At 43.8% G+C, this 20281-nt stretch overlaps 1 protein-coding gene across 2 annotated transcripts in view; it reads left to right on the forward strand.

Moving 5' to 3' along the window:
- The window catches only part of NELL1 (neural EGFL like 1), an 823559-nt gene that overhangs the window by 238153 nt on the left and 565125 nt on the right, over positions 1-20281 (forward strand). The window lies entirely within an intron of this gene.

Raw genomic sequence — 20281 nt, forward strand, 5'->3', positions numbered from 1 at the left:
CTGAGGATTACAGCCCAGGTTCCTGACCTGCAGTCGACACATGACAGGAATTAAACTTAGTTGTTTAAGTTACTGAGATACTGGGGTGGTTTGCTGTTTGGGCAAAACCTAGATAGCTGTATGTTGAAACCACCATTCTTTGTTATGCGAGACATTTGAGACCGAGTTTTAATGGCTAAGTAGGCTTTTGTCGAGCATGTAGGGAGGAAAGAGGAGGCCAGACAGAAGGAAAGGCATCTATATTTTGAAACCAATCAAATTCTTTTTTTTTTTTTTCATTTCAGAAGCGATTTTAAAGGAGTGTATAGAAGTTGAGAAAAGAATTTCAATAGGGACTATGAATTACTTATCTGGGGGTATCTCCATAATCTCCAAGGCAAACGGGTGTGACGGACAATAGGTTGCTGAGTAAGGCGTGATGTGACGTTAAAATACCGTTGAGTTCATTACCTGGAATGTGAATTATACGCAGGCGAGTGGTAGAAGATAAGTAATTTAAGTTGTTAACTATGGCTGTGGACAGTGCCTAGTGGGTGCTTTTTGTCTTTGGGGCAGTATAGTGCCATGTGAGGCCCGCTGTCTTAATTTTATGGATACTTTGCAAGAATCACTGGACCTTTGACAAAATTAAGTCTACAATACTTGCCTTGGCCCTGTCCTTATTCTTCACTTCTGGTTTTCCTTTTATCAATAAACTAAGAGAATATAGATGTGTGAAAGATGCAGAATTGCCAGCCAGAAAATTTCCCTCTAAGAAACCCATGAAATGAGGAACCTGTGGTGGTGGTGAAGTGTGTTGATTGTACTGATTAGGTTTTTTTGATACACAAGTGGCAGAACTCCAAACTCAAAATGGTGTAAGCAGAGAAAATTTAGGAACGAAAATAACTGAAAATTCAAAAGCAGCCTCCAGGTGAAGCTGGATCCAGGGTGCAAACAGTGTCACCAGGATACTATCTATGTCTGGATTTTGTTGTTTTTATTCACAGGCAGATCTCTTCGACTACTACCACCAGCTTCAAGCTTGTCTTTCCAAGTGATGCCATTCATTTTAGCAATAGGCAAAAAATTGGGTCTCACTAGTCTGGTTTGGGTCTGATATTTGGCCCTGAACCGTTCACGGTGTCCAGGAAGCTATAACATCCTGATTAGCCAGTCCTGGGTCATAGTCCCATGCCCAGAACAGCAGGGGTCACCTCCTTTAGTCCTGTGGGCTGAGAGCAATGATGGTTGCTCACAGGAAGCTCAGGGTGTTTTGTCAGAAGTGCAAAAATAGATTCTGGGGAGGAAAGACCACACCTCTCCTCTACTGTGATGCTTTTTCAATTTTGCAGATGAGGGCACTGTACAAATGATATGGTTGATAATGATTATGTGGTGAAAGCACAGAATGAAGATTGAGAAGAACTAGATTTAAACCTCCCTTTACTATTATCTGGTCCTGTGATCCAATCCTCAGGTGCGTTACTTGACTGGGTGGAATGATACTCAGAGCAAGATGCTGCTATGAGATAACAGGATCATATGGTCACTAAGGGCAGGACTGGAAGTGGAGTCTGCCTCCCAGCTTGAAAGCAAGAATTTTGGGGCACCTAGCTGCCTCAGTCAGTGGAGCATGCAACTCTTGATCTCGGGGTTGGGGGTTTGAATTCTACGTTGGGTATAGAAATGACTTAAAAAAAAGTCTTAAAAAACCCAGAATTTTAGTAACAGTCATGAAAGTGCTCTGAAAGATTTTAAGAAATAGGCCAGTGTGATTTTCTATTTCTAAAAAGTTGTTAGTGTGTGGAATTTTGTTAGGCAAATTATTTTAAAGGGCAGACTTACTACTTACACGATTTCTATGATCATTTCGATCTCTTATGTGGAAAAAAAAGGGCAATTTACTTTGTTTTGGTAAATATCAGACACAACCTTTAGAGAAGGTCAGGTCTAATTGTGTTATTTTAAGGCACAATCTTCATTGTCATTGTTACTAGCATACTGTGTTGGGAAGGGAACAAACTTGGACATCAGAAAGACTTGGGCTGCAGTTCTGGTTTGGCTCTCATTAAGCCTTGTGACCGTGGGCAAGTTGGTGAGCCTCTGCGAGTCTGCAGGTGTTCGTCCTTTGTGGTTTTTTTTTAAATTACTGCCCTCCGTAGCATTTTGCCCTTTTCAATTCTCACCTCATCTGCACCTTCTTGAAGACACATGCTGCTGTGACCTGACACTTGGAATTCTTGCTCCCTCTTGGCTCATGTTTCTTTCCCCAGGCATTGAATGATGGAGCTCCCCAAGGCTTGCTCCTAGATGTTGTCTGTGTTCACTCCCTACTTCCTTCCCCTCCACCTCTCAGTGTCAGTGCTTTGTCTGTTTAACTCTGATGGAGGAATGACTAACACCTTTACGTTGGACCCCCAGCCGAGATCTCTGTCTACACTTTATGCCTGTGTGTCTAATTACATTCTTGAGAGCTCTACCTGGATGCCTCAGAGGCACCTCAAATGCAGTGTGGCCAGAGCTGGTGTATTACCTTCCTCTGGAGCACCTGCTCTCCTCCACGCATCTCCTCTGTCTGTGAATGATGCACTCACCATCCTGTTACACAAGCCACAGATTTACGGGGCGTCCTTAATGCTTTCCTCTCCTTCACCCAATGTCCAATCCATCACCCAGTTCACTTGATTTTTATCTACTGAATGTCTTTTCAATCCGTCCACTTCTGTTCACGTTCCCTGACTCCCTCTAGACCCAGCTTTTTTTTTTTTTTTTTTTTTTTTTTTTTGGTTTCTCATCCTGACTGCGGCGGTAGCCTCTTACCTTCACTCTGGCTGTAACTGGTTTTGCACACTGCACGCAGAAGCATCTTTTCAAGATGCAAAACTGATGGTGCCATCTCCCCTAGTCTTAGTGTGTGGATCCCTGTTGCTCGAACAAGAAAGGTGTGTCCTTATCACAGGCCTCAAGGAGCTTCAGGATCTCTCGCCTCGTCTCACTTTGCACCGTGCTCACCATTTCTCTCCACCCACGCTCGCTGTTTCCCTCTAACAATGTGCTAGTCCTTCTGCATGTGGCATCCCTTCCTAGGTCCTTATAATGTGGACGTCGTTCTCTGCCACCCTTTCTTCAGATCTCAGATCAGTTACCACCTTCTCAGTTGAACTCAGCACCCAGGTCATGTTGCCAACATATACTGTCCTAGGGCATCTGTCTTTGCTCTGTTGTACTCTGATAGTGCTAATTATACATTTGCTTGCATGATTTTTTGATTATTTCATTCATTCCCCCTTCCTGCCCAGACATTGATCCCTAGCACCTAATAAAATGTCATATTAGGTAACAAATACTTGGATCTCATAATGAAAAGGCATGATATCTGAAGCCAGGCAGACGGATTTATATCCTAGCTTCGTTGCTTAGTTACCTGATTTGAGTGAATTACTTGAATTATCCAGATTTTTGGTTCCCTCATCTGCAAAATGGACTAGTAATTCTGCATAGGTTGGAATCAAATGAGATAATGCCGTAAACTACCTTGTATGGGGCCTGATACACGGTAGAGACTAAAAGTAAAGTTTATTCCCTTCCTTCTCCCCTTAGAATATGACACGTTACATTTCACAAATGTTGGGAAGTTCTCTGTGCATTTTTCGGATCTTTACAGCTATCTTCTTTTTTAGCCCGGGCTGGTCATCTGCATGACTGTTACTGGATGCTGTTCAGTTCATTAGTGATGAGTTCGTCACCATCCTGTGTCCTCTCGGTGGTCCGTGCAGAATCACGTGTCACCTTAATGGCCAACATTTATGGTGATGGGCCATTTGCAGGGAGATGGGAGTAATTTGCTTAGTTTTGAAGGTACATTAACTTGCTTTGGTCACTAAGACTCGATGATTAAATTTCTTCTTGGAGTCCCTAAATAGCATCTGTATTTGAACCCTCTTTGATTTCGGATCGGGTCTGAATGAATTAAAACTCACTTGTACTGGCCAAGTTAGTGGTTTTCTTCCAGGTACACTGGTTTCTTCAAGGTTCTGGGTTGATGTAGGTCAGCTCCATTTGCTGGAAAAATATTAGTAACATATTTTTTAAAAATCGGATTTGCCTGGTCAACTTACCAGAATGATTACATTAGTGGCCTTGAGTGGCCTATGAATGAGCAGAATGGATGTGCATTAGGAGGAGGAGGAGGTCAAATAGTTACTTTTCACTGGATATATCCTGCTTCGTTCCAAGAATGTAAGCTGACGTACAAGGAGATAAAAAGCACAGTAAAATACTAGAAATAAATTTTAAACTAAAATCCCACTAGGCAGTGAAATCATAGCTAGACTAGAAAGATAGGGAATTGTATACGTGAATTTGTTGCCCATAAGGCTTACGTAATTTGTAAAAATGGGCCACACCTATTTATTGAGTAGGGGACGAGCCATGATTCGTTGCAAAATTTACACTGTCCATGCTCCAGAATGACGCCATTTCCTGGGAAGAAGGAGCCTTTTGGATTCGGGGCCAGGCTTTTGCTGCCACTGTCTTGTGAGACTTTACTAAGGGACTTCACCTCTTGGACCTCTGTTTCCTTCCTTGTCATAATGAAGCTGGAATCTAAATCGGAAGTCACAAGTTGGCATTCTGTGGGACATACTGGCCTTGCAGCCTTTTCTGTCCTACAGGGCACTTAGGAGAGACTGTGGTTTGATGCTTCTTACCGCACAGCTTGCAGGCTTGCAGTTGGCCTTCGGCTCTTTCTTGTAACACACCTGGCTCTCTTCTCTGAAAGCCAGGGAGCCCCAGGAAGGCTGGCCATGCGGTGCTTCAAGCTGGTTTCAAAGGAGTAGAGGTTTGATCAGGACTGTTGAGGATTCCAGGACCCTCCTTTCATGTTCTGCCACTTTACAGTCCTCCCCATGTCCAGTTCTCTCCCAGCGTGTTGACTGTCCCCATTCCAGATGGAGATGAAGGTGAGATTATCCAGAAATAGGGCACTTGTCAGGGCACCCTTTCCCCTCACTGGTAGTTGCTTATGCTGTTTTTCTTTATATGTCTTCTCCCTGTGAGCCTTTGGCAGCTGTAATCTTCAGGACCTGCTCAAGGACCCACAGGTCTCTGATTTTTCCCAGGTGCGAGTGGCTCACAGACTTCAGCCTTCATCACCATCATCTGGAGCCAGATGACCGGGTCCCATACCAGAGTTTCTGATGGAATGGGTCTAGGGTGGAGCTTGATAGTTTGGCATCTTCACAGATTCTCAGACGATGCGGTGTCCTCCCTCATTCCTGGTGGCACGAACACGCTTTGATAATCACTGTTCTAGAAATTCACTCACCTTTTTACCTTTCTGAGGCCCACATCAATAGAACAGATGACCGTAGACTTCATACAAGCCTTATACCACAATGATGGGGAAGTATCGCACCCAAAGAGAACCAGAAAATTCAGGGGTGGTCACGTGGCTCTTCTTTTTATCCTTACAATTTTATAACCTTCGCCTTCATAGCATTATATGTAAAAGCGTTTTCCTATGTAAAGTTCAAAAATTATTAAAAAATATATTTAACAAGATTGAAGAGGTAAGTATTGTAAAGAATTAATCCAGAAGAAAAGTGCCAAACTCATAATACAATATTTGCCTCATGTGATCTCTGGCATATGGTCAGCAATAATCAAAATGGCTTTTTTACCTGAGAAGAAGAAACCCCATAAGGGTGAAACATTGCCTCAATCTAATGAAAAAGGCCGAATTCATTTTAAAGAGGGTAGATTTTGCTCTAGACATATTCTAATTATGATTCTCCTTTTGTAAGCCTCCTCAACTAGTGTGTCTTCTGTTATATGTATTCTTACCTGATAAGAATCGATGCAGCATGGGCTCTGGAGACAGTGTGCACAGGTCTAAATCTCTCCTTGACCCGTTACTAGGTGTGAATATTGGGCAAGTGACTTACCATTTTTGTGCCTCGTTTTTCCTCATCTGAGTAATGGGGATACTAATAGTACTTACACTGTTGCTCTAAGGGTAAAATAATACATGTAAAGGGTTTGAACAGTGCTTAAGACTTTTTAATATAACGGAATTCTTGCCTTCCCCAGGGAATAGAGTATTTTACGGAAGTGACTTCTCGTTTCTGAAAACCAGGATCTGTGTTACCCACTTAAAGGAAACAAAGGTATAAGAAAGATTGGCATTTGTCTGTGCTTTCGAACACAGAACAGCCCCCAGCTCAGCCTCCTGGCTTGAGCTGCACTGCCATCTTGCATTAGAGACTGTAAATATGACGTGGTATCTTCACTCTGCTGTTTGGTATTTGGAATCCCCTGTCGTTCAAAGAAATGTTTCTTTCATTTGATAAATTCCCTCTTGTTATTTTTTCCTTGCTTTCCTTGCTTGCTATCGTAGTGCATAGGGACGGACTGCATTTCAGACTTAACATCCCTTCTTAGCAAACGTTAGTCATTTGAGTCAGAATTGAATGACCTATCATGGTAAATAAGTAGCTGCGAATATAATCCCACAAGCCCTATTATCATCTGTTTGTAGATAATAATGGCAACATCTTATGCTCATAATACTTACATATTTTCATCCAAAGCTTTTTCTTATTGGGTTGTCAGAACACCTCAGGGAGGATTACAGTTTTCTGGACTTCCTACCACACAAAGCTTGGCGTTGAACAGACGTGCGTTCTCCGACGTGCGTTCTCCGGTTGACTCCTCCACTGGCTAGCTGTTTGGCCTCAGGCGAAGTGCTTGACCTCTCTGAGCCTTGGTTTCTTCCTCCATAAAGGTAGTGCCCTTTCACGGTGTTGAAGTACAGGTTGGTTGAGTCGCTTGTCTACACTCTCATTTAGCCAACAAGTGGCAGAGCTGGTGTGTGTGACACAGAATCCTCTCATTAATGATCCTCTTCAGTTTCTGAAGAGGGGGTAGGGTAAATGGTTTGTGGTTTCTGATCCTAAGTGTTTGGAAGTGAATGAAGCGTGGCGTGCTCTGGGGAGGAGCTGTCATTCCGGTGATTTGGTTGCAGCGGAAAAGCTAGGTGGGCCCTGTCCCTGGGCAAGGACATCTTCCAGTTCAGTGCTGGAGAAAGAAGCCTGTTCACGGACTCATTGCAAAAAGGGTGATCCATATAAACGAGGCCTGGGCGTTGAAACTTTTTAATTATCTTGGTTCTACCACTTTGCTCTTACGTTTTCTGTTCCACTGCCTCCGTGACTTTGACGTTCATTCTAGGTCTTGAACTCATCCAGAATTAGGGAGAATTGGAGGTACCTGGGCAGCTGAACGGCGTGAACTCAGTTGGGGTATAAAGCAGCTCGAGTCTCTGCCCTCAGTTGTTTCCTCGACAACAACCTGGGCAGGTTTCAATGCTTTCTAGAGACTTCTGTGTACAAAAAGCCCAGTTGGGATTGGAATCTCCTATCCAATTTAATGCTTTGCCTTGTTACTGATGCCCAAGCTTTGGCCTGAGGGAGTATAGCTTGGCTTTTCAATCCCGCCTCCCTTGGGGCACCCAAATACAAGTCCTGTCATGAGGCTGGCTGCATAAGGTCTGGGGCAGGGCCCCTGGGCCCTCGCTCCCATTGCCCGAGTCCCTAACAAGGAGATTCCCTCTCGCCTGGCCTCTCCTAGCTAACTGCCACTCCCTTTCTTCTTCCCCTTTGAGCTGTACACTCCGATAGTCCCTTGCTGCCAGGGTCTCTACTCAACTGGCAGCTCTCGGGTGTGGCCCAGCCCAAATGGCTCCAGTCTGGCTACCTTTTACGTGTTCCTGGACAGCTAGGAAGCATGCGTTCTCGGGTGCTCCGCTGCTAACTGCTTTCTCCCCAGCCACTTCTCTCCCGTGCTCTTTGTCCTCCGTTCAGACACAGAGGAGATTAGTAAGTTCATTGTGTAAGTAGATTCAGCTGAGCGGTAGCACCCCAGTCTCTCCTCCTTGGCAGCACCATCAGGCTCTTGAAAACCAGCCTTGAAAAAGCATTTCTCCCAGGCTAATGAGTCATAACACCTCATCCTGTATCCCTGCTCTGTAATCCTTTGTTTCTACAGACGTGGGGGGGGGGGGATGGAGTTATAGTATTTGGGTAGAAGAACCTGGAGAAGGGTGTCTGGCACCCAGTTGTTCTTAACTTTTAAAAAAAATTTAGTACCTGATTTCTTTCTGTCCTCTGCTTTGAGACTGATTCCGGTTAAGAGGGGAAGGTCCTGGTCAACATCCTATGGCACTCGCTTCTCTGTCATGTCCCTAGCTGCTTCCTCAGCCATGCCCATCTTCTGGTGCCTTCTACTTCTGGATTTCTCAGCTTGTTGTTCTCCTAGCAAGCCCCTATACCTGAAAGGCAACTCCAGTGTTTGCCCAACAGGTTTTCCAGCTTTTCCAGTTATGCTCCAGCTTTTTGGAGAAGGGATTTTCTTAAGTTGTCCAGAGAGGTTCCGAGTGACCACTGGTCTGGTGAGAAAGCCTGGAGCCATATGCCACCCCAAGGTGAGGGAGGTCTTGCCTACTGCAGGGGAACATGCCCTAGAATGTGTGTCTGATGCTGTCTGATACCAGCATTTCTGGCACCTGATGGTTTTGTTGGAACACATTGTCCTTGTTCCTGTCAATCAATGGGCTGGGCTGACTGTATAAATCCCCTGTTTAATTGTTTCTGGGATTTCTGAGGTGTATTTTCAAGAAGGGAAAGGCAAAGTAAATTACCCTTCGTCATGTGACTTCTAATCTTCGCGCAGATGTTCTTATTTAATTTTCCCAGTGACCGTGTGTGGTAGGTGATCTTACTTCCCTTTTACGGAGATGTAAATCGAGGCCCTGAAAAATCAAAGTCACGTGCCCAATCTGGCTAGAGTCTGGGCTAGAAGAAAAACTCCGGTTGGTCTGATTCCAAAATCCTTAGCTCTTTGCCCTCCGTGACAATGGAAAGACAGCAGAGGAGGCATCCTGGGTCAGGCCGGCACACTGGCTTCTGCCTCGGGGTGGGTGTTTGTAGAAACTGGCGTGGGCTGCAGGAAACAGCTTTTGGCCCTGACACTGACTGCCTGGGAGGACATGAATGGCTAGTTCCTGGCCCGAGGAGTAACTGCTCTTGAACTAGAAACGGAAGGATGCTTGCGACTCCACACTGGCTTCCACTCACCAAGCTTATCCTTATGCATGTTCCTCCCAGCAGCAGAGCAAGTTAATTTGGCAGAAGGAAATTAAACTCGTCTCTTACTCTTCATTCCCCCAGAAGTGTTACTGCACTTGAGGAGAATCACGTTCCCAAGGTGACAGGTATTGTGCAGAAAGGACGCAGCAGCCTCTCTCCTTCCTTTGTTCCTTCAAAGCGTGTGTAGGGTGCAGGGAAAACATGCTGAAAATAGTTTTATTGAACCCAATAGCGTTTTTATGAAGACAAAGATATTTACATGCAAGGTTATTAATTCCGAGTTACAGGCTGCTGAATATGTAAGTAAAAACAGTTCCTGGGGCAGCTCTGTAAACAGGGCTATGCTGATGAGGAGGCCAGGCAGGAGACTGTTTTCATTTAAATGTGAGCTCAATTACTGTACTCCTACCTAACAAATCGGAAGGGTTTCGGGATTTCTTGCTTAGTCTGGGATTTTAATTTCTGGCCTTTCCTTTAAATTGGATTCTTCATGGGTTTCATTGTTGCCCAGGTTGCTGGAAGCTGGGGTTTGCTGTCTGCCAGAGGGTTGAATGCTTCCTGGAAATGGAGTGCTTTCGTAATTTTTCGGCTCAGTCTGCACGTCTAGATTGGGAAAGGAGGTGCAAAGAATGAAGAAGCTGGGTACTGGTTGTATTTGTCACTTACAAGAGGGTGGCCGCTCTGATGTACGGTAGGGTGTTGAGTATTAGGTTCAGCCTGGAGCAGAATGTCTGTTGTCCGACGGGCTGGGGCTCTTGCCACTGGATCAGAATGACCCCTGCTCCCCCGGCTGACTTGTCGTTTTTCAGACTCAGAAACTGAGTTAAAGGCCTGGTGCTCATCATTGCCTCGCTGTGCTTTTAGCTTTTAGGGAAGGGGCTTCTGTCTGCCTAGAATGTCTTCCTCTTGTGTGCCCGGCACACCCTTACCTGGCTGAATTTAGATGCTTTCATGAAGCCTTCCTTGACTCCCCAAAACAGACTTCAGTATTTTCTCGACTGAGTTTCCATTTTATACGTTCTACTTCCTATAATTCCACTTACTGTAATCATGATGTGACTCATGAGGGACCCGTTATTCCCTGTAGTGGACTGTCAGGTTCTCGAGGGCACTCGTTAGCCTAGGGTCGGTGCCTTCTCCTGGTCGTTGACTAAATGAGTAGATAGCAGTGCTGGGCTGTGGCCAGGATAATGGCGAGACTTGAGCTGCAGCGCGTGAGGGAACTTGCCATCACTTCTAACTTAGACATGGCTGCTACGGACTAGTGTCCATTAGATTGGCCACCAAAGAGAGTCTTAATGCACATTCCTAAATGTACTTTGTTGTAAAAAACAAACAAAAAAACGCAGTATGCGCCGATGTGACTCTGCCCCTCGCCTTTCCTGGCACACTTGATAGGGAGCTCCTAAAACCCTTGAAATCTTCTAAAGTGATAAATGTCTTTTTGTATGCTAATGAGACGACTGGTGGCTAGGGCTCCTGGGTAGCCTCCTGTTGGGGGCTGGCTGCCAGGGAAATCAACCATATGATTAGAGAGTTGGAAATTTCAGTCCTATATGCCTTTTAGCTGGAAGGGGTTGGAAGTTAAAGCCTCCATAAGAAACTGAATGGATTTGGAGAGCTTCTCGGTTGGTGAATAAGAACCGCATCCATGTACCGGGAAGATGACACCCTCCGAACTCCATGGGGACCATAGCTCCTATGCTCAGGACCCTTCCAGACCTCACCCGAGGCATCTTTTCATCTGGATGTTTATTTCTATCCTTTAAAATATCCTCTGTAATAAATTAGGAAAGAAAATTAGTAGGAAAGAACTTTTTTGATTTCTGGGAGCCATTCTAGCAAATTGCCAAACTCAAGGGTAGGGGTCATGGGAATCCCATCCATCGCCCTGGACTTGCTATTGGTGTTTGATGTGGGAGAAGTCTCTTGTATGACTTAGTTCTTAACCTGTGGGACCCAACACTGCTTCCAGGTAGACAATGTTAGAATTGAGTTTATAGAACACCCAGTTAGTGTCTGGGGAGTTGATCAGTGTGTGTGTGGGGGGAATCCACATGTTTGGTGTCAGAAGTATTTTGTGAGTACAGGAAACAGGAGGAGTTTTCCTTTAGTTACATTTTTTCTTCTAGGCATCACCATTTTCTACACCCGCAATGAAATTTTATAAAATGTGATTCCTCTGTCCTTTCCCCTCTTCAAAGACAGTAATGTAAAGATACATAAGCTGGGGTATTCCTATAACCTCTGTTTAGCTTACAAATAATGCCTTGGCTAATGAAACAACTTTTGAGGAGTCCAGTTTACTTTGTCATCGTTGCCGAGCATTTCGTTGCTGGGCTTGGAGACACTTCCCCCACAGAGAGCACACAATCAGAAACAATCATGGTACAAACTCAGCAGGCCCGTTTTGAAAATGAGCACTGAGCACTGTCCTGAAAAAACATGAAGATTCCCTGAACAGCCCAATGCTGCAGTAAAAGCAACGTGATGAAAGCTCTGTGAGCTCGGGCAGGGCTGCATTCGGCGCACCGGTGTCTGCGTGGGCTCACAGTAGCATGCCTGTTTTTATGATCTGATTTATTGTTCACGGCGGTTGGAAGAGCAGAAAGCCAGTCCACTAAAAGCTATGCTTTCTAAGTACCCACAATTAAAAGTAAGAAAGGATAGCAAATGCGTCGCTAACGAACAGAAAGTTTCTCACGTTGCAACACGTCAAGCCTAGGCATGGAAGGTTGTGGGGAAAATGTGAAACTATGCGTGTTTCCAAAGTGGTCCTGAAAGGATATTGATGCCCATGCTTGCACTACATTGTCCATGTTTTCCAAATCTGCCATTGTACTTACAAGTGAATTAGTTTAAACTTTATATTGCAAGTGCCAGGCCTTAGAAGAGCTAAACTAGAATTATTTGTTGTCCCCTGGAGTTACTCTAGTTATTTCGGTGTAATATCCTGCTGAGATTTATATGAAAATGAATTTTAATTTCTAATAAGGGAACCATATGCTTTGGAGGGCGTTGCACAAAGTGTCATAAATAATTATTGTTTCTAACAGATTCAACCATGCGACTCTCAGACCTTATTTTCACCACTCACGTTAGACCTGAATTTTAGCTGTTGCCGTACTCCACCATGCTTTCTTCGGATCTTGAACTAATAATAGGAGAGCTACCCTGGTGGAAACTGCAGGGTAGAAACCCGTTCCTTTCTTCCCTTCTAGGTTCTTTGGCTGGTCAGATAGTTAAATCGACATAAGACACATTAATAAGACATAATAAAGACAAATTTAATTTTGTGCACACAGGAGCCCCAAGGAGACTTAAGGGCAGGTTAGGCAGTGGAGGGCTTGTATGCTGTCCCTAAGGGATGGATAAGGCCCTGGGGCTTCAAAAGGAAGGAGTCCAAATTCACAGGACCATGAGAAGAGTAGATGTTGGTATTTGGAAGTTTGCCCTGCCATGCAGATTGGTCTTTTAGGCAAAAGTGAACTCTGGTAGTAGCTCTTTTTCTGGTATAGGCCCTCTATCTAAATTCTTTTAGGTGGTTAAAGGAGAGGGAGAAGTTTTTCTTGAGTGTGTTAGGCCTTAATTACTTTCAGCTCAAAATAATTCACATGCCACAGTGGCATATTTTTGGGGTCCTGTTTTCTCCCCCCTCAAAACTTGTTCTTTCTGCACACCTAAGTATTTTTAGAACCACGAGTTTGACAGGGGAGGGAAGGTATCCCACAGATTAGTGTTAACTTTTTTTTTTTTTTTAACTCCTAATTGCTGCAAAGAAAACTGATCACATCAGGTACAGTGTGTATAAATTGTCCAGAGGAATTAACTTGGCTCATCCTTTTTCTGTGTTTAATAGTTATTAATTTCAGTAACTGTAAGTAAGAGTCAGAGGGAGCAGAAATAAAAAAAAAAATCACCTTCCATAAATAGTTTCACTTTCCATATCCCAGAAGAGCCGAGTGACTCCTTATCTCGGTTCTTCCTTTTCTATCCCTTCTTCACCATCTTTCTTCACCTTACTGAATGTCAATCAAAAAGTCAATTAGCCTATATTTCTGTGCTGCCCTGTTTCATGCTGGGCAGTGTTAGGACGGTAAAAGAAGAGTAAGACATGGTCTTGATCTTCCATAAATCAACTCCTTAGAGCTACTCAGGCTCACTGGAATGCCACAGAGTTTAAGTGGAGGAGAAAATTCAGACAAATGTTAGGCCCCTGAGGGCTGAACTAGGTGGGTTTCCTGAAGGTGAATTGAAGAATGAACAAGATTTGGATGGAAGGACGAAAGCAGAGATTGTATGCTCATTGTACAAGGGCTTATCTTAATACGGTAATCTTCAGGCCTCGGGTCGAAATCAATGCCCTACAGTTCAGTGTACTTTAGCCCCACCCTCCCCTACCCGTGGTTTCATTTACCTGCGGTCACCCAGAGTCTGGAAGGAGATGAGCCCCCTCCTGATGTATTGTCGGAAGGCCAGTAGTACCCTAATGCCATGTCACCATGCCAAAGTCCTTCACTGCACAACTTCTCATCGCGTGGGCATTTTAGCATCTCATGGCATCACAAGAAGGGTGAGCACAGTACAGTAAGCTATTTTTGAGAGACCACATTCACATAACATTATAGTATATCATAATTGTTTAATCTCTTACTGTAGCTACTTTCTAAATTAAACATTATCATAGGTGTGTCTGTATAGGAAAAAAAATGTATGTATAGATATCAATACAGTTTGTGGTTTCAGGCATCCACTGGGTGGTCTTGGAATGTATCCCCTGAAGATAAGTGGGCACTACTGTATTAGAATCTATTTTCTTCAGTCTGCTCAAATTCTCATGACTTATTCTTGACAGAAGGAGGAGGAAGTGCCAACCCTTGGTCTCTGTTCAAAGTTTAAAGCACTCTCACAGCGTTTGGATACTTCCGTTTTCCCTTGATCTTCTCTAGGTGACACTTGTCCTTCTGGCAGATAGGTTGGGGGTGTCTGGTCTGAGCATCATTCTTCCAAGCTGCTGTACTCTAACTTCGGGTGAGATGTCGTTAATCTTTGGGAGGTGGTCTCTGTTCCTCTGCATCCTAGTGGAGGTTTCCATGCATGATGAGTGCTCCCAGGCAACTTTCCGTCTTGATGACTGTAGGTCCCACTTTTTCTGTCCCTGGGGCTGCTGATTGTCTGACACCTGATTGCGGCTCCCGCTCGCTCACCTGCTGGGCAGCCCATTTGAGAATGAATTCTGCCCCTCACTCCTGTGGCCCCTTCCTGATGACCTCACTGGCTAGCAGGCTGTGTAAACTTTCCACAGTGGGGACCTAGGAAACTCTGGATTCCTTCCTGCCTTATCCCCAGGGTCTGAGAACCACTGATCCTCTTTCTGCCTAAATAGGCCATGCCACTATTTCTATTCTCCTGCAACTCCCCGTGTTGATGGGGAGCATACTGTAAGAGGACCGCTTTCTATATGTCCAAATGCCGGCTGAGCAGTGATTCTTTGTTCTCACATCTTCCCCCATCCCGTGTAGAGTTTTTATCTTCTGGATACCTGTGCCCCCACAAATCTAAGGGGCTGGGGGTATTAGGTCCTTGATGCCTTCATTCTTCATATAGCCTCTCTGAATCTCTTCTACCACCATGCTGCCCCCACGGGAAAGGCTTCAGCTGCCTTTTTGTACCTAGCAGGAACTTCCCTGACATTATGCTCTTTGTCCTGCCTCATGGGCATACCTTGCCTTTTGCTTTGTCAAAACGCTCTTATCCTTAATGATGAGTAAAGCTGTAGGGAGAAGAAAAACTACCATCACAAAACTCGGTTATCAAGAGGAAAAATACACCGAGAAATGTTTCACAAAATTTATCTACTACAAAAATATAGTGTATGACCAAATGAGCCCAACGTTGTTTTTCTGATTTACAATTCAGTAAAATAGTGAAAGATGGCAGCCGCTTTGGATTTAAGATGTGTCCCCGACACCAAGTCAGTCGTGTATGTGGGACGTAACCAGACTAAATGTGAGGCATTAGCCAAAAACTAAAGGATGAGATAGGAGCACTCAGTGGTTCCTTTGCACTTCGTAACCCAGAGAACTGGGGTCAGATTAGAAGTCCATTTTCCGGGGTGCCGGGGTGGCTCAGTTGGTTAAGCATCTGCCTTCAGCTCAAGTCATGATCCCAGGGTTCTGGGATACAGCGTCTTGTAGGGCTCCCTGCTCAACAGGGAGCCTGCTTCTCCCTCTCCCTCTGCCTGCTGCTCCCCCTGCTTGTGCTCTGTCTCTATGTCAAATAAATAAAATCTTAAAAAAAAAAAAAAAAAGGTCCATCTTCCCAGACCAGCCTGAGAAAGAGAATAATGCTAAATACAGCATGTTACCTTTAATGGAACCCTGGAAGAGAAAAAAGGCATTAGTGGGGAAAAAAACAGTGAAATATGAATGAAGTCTGGAGTTAATAGTAATGTACGAATGTTGGTTTCTTAGTTTTGACAAATACACCAGGGTGATGTAATATGTTACTATTAGGGATGTTCAGGAACTCTCTGCACTATCTCTGCAACTTTTTTAGGAGTTTAAAATTATTCCGTAATAGTTTATTTAAACTATGTTACTGTTACTTGTACCTGTGGACAGAGGCCGAAAGCAAGAGGCAAAATGCAGACTGTTGTATTTAGGACTACAACCTCGTTTCTTAACTCTCTTTGATATTTTCAGAATGTTTTTAAAATCATAAGAATGCTACACAAAAGCCCTTGTTTCTTTGTAAGTTACATACACATGAATGTGTATATACACATATATGTGTATATATAGGTTCATTTTTTTATTTACATGTGCTGTTTTCAGTGAACAGTCATTTATTTATTTATTTTTTTTAATGATTTTTTTATTATATTATGTTAGTCACCATACAGTACATCCCCGGTTTCCGATGTAAGGCTCGATGATTCATTAGTTGTGTATAACACCCAGTGCACCATGCAATACGTGCCCTCCTTACTACCCATCACCGGTCTATCCCATTCCCCCACCCCCCCTCCCCTCTGTAGCCCTCAGTTTGTTTCTCATAGTCCATAGTCTCTCATGTTTCATTCCCCCTTCTGATTACCCCCCCTTTCTTTATCCCTCTCTTCCCCTACCGATCATCCTAGTTCTTATGTTCCATAGATGAGAGAAATCATATGATAGTTGTCTTTCTCTGCTTGACTTATTTCACTTAGCATTATCTCCTCCAGTGCTGTCCATGTTGTAGCAAATGTTGAGAACTCGTTCTTTCTGATAGCTGAGTAATATTCCATCGTATATATGGACCACAACTTCTTAATCCAGTCATCTGTTGAAGGGCATCTCGGCTCCTTCCACAATTTAGCTATTGTGGACATTGCTGCTATGAACATTGGGGTGCATATGGCCCTTCTCTTTCAGTGAACAGTCATTTAGACATGTAAAATAAATAAGATAGCTCTCTTCCAATACTTTTTTTTTTTTTAAAGATTTTTTTTTTTATTTATTCGGCAGAGATAGAGACAGCCAGTGAGAGAGGGAACACAAGCAGGGGGAGTGGGAGAGGAAGAAGCAGGCTCATAGCGGAGGAGCCTGATGTGGGGCTCGATCCCATAATGCTGGGATCACGCCCTGAGCCAAAGGCAGATGCTTAACCGCTGTGCCACGCAGGCGCCCCCCAATACTTTCGATAGATTGATCCTCCGTGAGAATGTCAGCCATCCTGCACTGAAGTGATTCAGTACAGATAACAAGTTTTTTTTTTTTTTCTATTTTCTTTTAGTCACGGCCGATTTTTTTGTTGCTGTTTCTGAAGTTTTTTTCTAAAGATGCAGTTTTGCACTCAGTGTACAGTCTTTTTTCCAAAACGATGATGGTGACAATTTTCATTAAGCATCGCACACACTGCCTTCCACCATCTTTATGTACCTCTAGTCCTGTTATTACCCAAATTAATCTTCTTTCCTAGGTGTGTAAGCACCGTGACACAAAATACATCTTGTGAGCCACTGAGCCGAAGCGGTGGCTGATTTAATAGCTTTGGCTTGGTCAATAATGTTGACCAGTAGGAAAACTTCCACTGTCTTCCATACTCCTGCTGGTCAGCATTATTAACTTGGCAGTCTAATGAGTGCACTTGAAAATTGCCATCCGTGTATACGTCTGTGTAAGTGGAGATCGGATTAAATTCAATCCATTTAACGCCAAGGATGATGAAAATTTCATGTCTTACCTTTTTGTAAAGACTGTTTTTATGGAACTTTTCTTTCCGTAGACTCACCTTTTCTTAAAAAGAATACACCTTTTCAGTAGGAATCAAAAGGATGATACCATCACTTTGCAAATTTAACTTGACACATCAAATGAGCGAGATTCCTATTATTTATTAGGCTAGACTCTGGTTTGCAAAGAGACTCATGGTGTCCGCTTGGAATATGGGGTAGTTTTTGGTGTAGTCTATGCTGTGTCTCTGCCTTCAATCAGTGATGGATGTCAGTGCCAGGATTAGGGTGCCAAGCCTGCAAGATGGGCAGAAACCCAGTTCTGGAAGAGTACTGTACACGAAATATGTACTGTAACCTGCTGTGTGGTTCTGTTTTTCTGCTTTGTCTCCTTGCCCATCACCGTTGGTGCTTTTGTAAGAGTTACGGCTCCATGATGCTTGAACATGATGCTACCATTTCATCCTGATGTTACTCCACAGCTTTGCTTTGGTCCACATGGTAGTTCTTGGGATCTTTTTAGAGGGGACAGCACCTAGAACCAGAAACACTCAACGCATTCGTTAGACTTTCCATCCTAAAAATTCATGCCTCAGTTTGAATTTTTTTTTTTGGTTTCCTTCCCAAGGCCAGAGTGGGGAGCCGTTCAGGGGAGCTGGGGAGCATCCATTGAGTCCACTCTCCAAAATTAGCCCCCCCCCCCCCCCGCCGTGGCTAAGTTGATACTAGTTCTATGAGTCTAACGATAACAGTGTCATTGGAAACAGGCGATTATTTAAGGCATCATGTGCTTACTAATACTCTTCCTCTGGACCTTGTTCTGTTTGGTTTTTAAAAACTCATTGATAAAACCTTTTAAACCTCTGCAAAAAGCCCCAACTTCGCTTACTTGAGCTTCCCGGAGCTCTCAATTTTAAAGGACATAGGTTTTTTTATGGATTGGAGTTTTAAGCTGTTTTAACTGGAAACATTTCAGCTTCAAATAAGGTGCTTTCTGTTGTTCTTTTGTTCATTATGGTATCAGAGTTTTAGATTCTGATCTGCCACCTGCTCTGTAAAGGACATCGATACTCCAGAGTGTGTCTGCTAATTATATTTGATTACTTGAAAGGTCATATGAAGGCTTTGAGTGTGTGTGTTTGGGTGGCAATGTTTAAAGTGTTGATGGATGATGTCCCTCAGGTCCCCAAAGGGCAAATAAATGGCGTTGGACAAAAGGTGTTGGCAGTGATTGACTAAATCACAATGAAAGATGTGGATCTGGCTTTGGGAAACTTTTCTTTCCTAATAAGCTGACGTTCATCATTACTGTTTGAGCTTGAATAAAAACCTGAATCCAGTTTCCTGTGTTGCTGAGGGGTGGCGAGATTCAAGATCATTGTAAAATGTTTGACTGTAACCTACTTGAGAGCGTCTTCTTGAATTGTCCAGTCATCCAAATCCTGCCTTTTAGGGCTCAGAGTTAGAACCTCAGAGTTGTCACTGGCTTTTGATCTTTGGCCTTCATCCGCTGAAGGTGCTGGGAGTTTTTTGTCCCCTTAGGCGTTGGATTCTTAATATTCTTTTTCCTAGGAATTATGGACGTGCATACGTTAAAAAAAAAAAAACTGGGAAGGACAAAAATAGCTCTTAGTAACTTTGAAAATCTTATCTTTTTGAAATCAAGAGATTCCGTAGGAGAAAACATTATAATACCGCCAGTTCATCCTAACAGAGTACATTTGCCTGGGTTTATATAGATCAGATAAATGGCTTTTTTACAAGCTGCAGCAGAAGGTGAAGCTTTTGATAGCCATTATTTCTGGACATAAATGTTCTTTTTGTAGCAGGATAAAATACAACTCTTTCTGTCCCATGGAGGGAAGCTCACAGGCATAGAACAGAAGAAGAGGTGACAACTGCCTACTTTCAGGGTGAGATGTGGGACCAGTTAAGTAGGGCTTACGAAGAGGTGCCTGGGAAGTTATCTTGACCACCCACTTCATCTCATTAAAAAGGTTGGAGACAGAAGAAAGAAATCAAAGATGGGAGGGAGTTTTTTTTTTTTTTTTTTTGGACAGCGGTGTTAAATTCTTCCTAACTTTGGGAGGGGAAAAGGAGAATTTTCTCTTCCTCTTGAGCCTGGTGGGAAGAGCTTCAAGGATACCCCTAGGGAATTTGTGTTTCCGGGAGCTTGAGAGATGGTTGAAGGTAGTGCCTTGAGCAGCAGGGAAAGGGGCTCCGATTGAAAGACTTGCACCCCCAGTTGGAGTCACATTTCAAATATCCCTGGTGTGTCATTTAGGTTTTCTGGGAAGCAGATGCTGAAATAGAGTTAGAAGGAAGACTCCTTTATTGGGGAAGAGGGGAAGCCCTGTGAAAAATGGAGTGGGAAGCAGCAGCATGGGGTGAGGGTATCCACAGACCACCTGTCGACTTGGGGGAGTCTTGGCCAGTCACTGGAGAACTCTCAAATAAAGAGTGTTTGTTAGAGGAATCCCACTCTGCTCGTAAATGGACTTTGTGCTTCTGCAGTACTCGGGCCCTGGCTGGAGACAGCCCAGGAAGAATGTGGCCTCAGCCTTAATGCTGTTGCTGTGCGATGATGCAGATGGGGGCTCTCCGCTAACTGTGCTCTTCAAAACTAAACAGCAAGATCTTTCTTGAAGAGAGCTGAGCAACACATCTCCATGGCTACCAGGAATGATAAACCGCTTCTCCATACATTGCTTAACCATTCCGGCATCTCCGCAGATCACATTTCTGAGGAGAATCTAGGCCATAGGGCCTCAAAGCTTTGGATCCCGTGAATATTGGAGGCTAAGCAGGAATATTCTATAACAATGCCCTACAGTTTTTAACCAACAAAAGGGAAGTCTTTGCAGAAATTTGGGCACTCTGACCATGCTGTCTCTGATAAATGTATCCATAGTAGTGAGTGGGAAATGCTGAAGGTTGG

This window comes from Ursus americanus, chromosome 24 (assembly GCF_024610735.1).
Source record: "Ursus americanus isolate L20-20 chromosome 24, mUrsAme1.1.p, whole genome shotgun sequence".
In the NCBI taxonomy this organism is placed as follows: Eukaryota; Metazoa; Chordata; class Mammalia; order Carnivora; family Ursidae; genus Ursus; species Ursus americanus.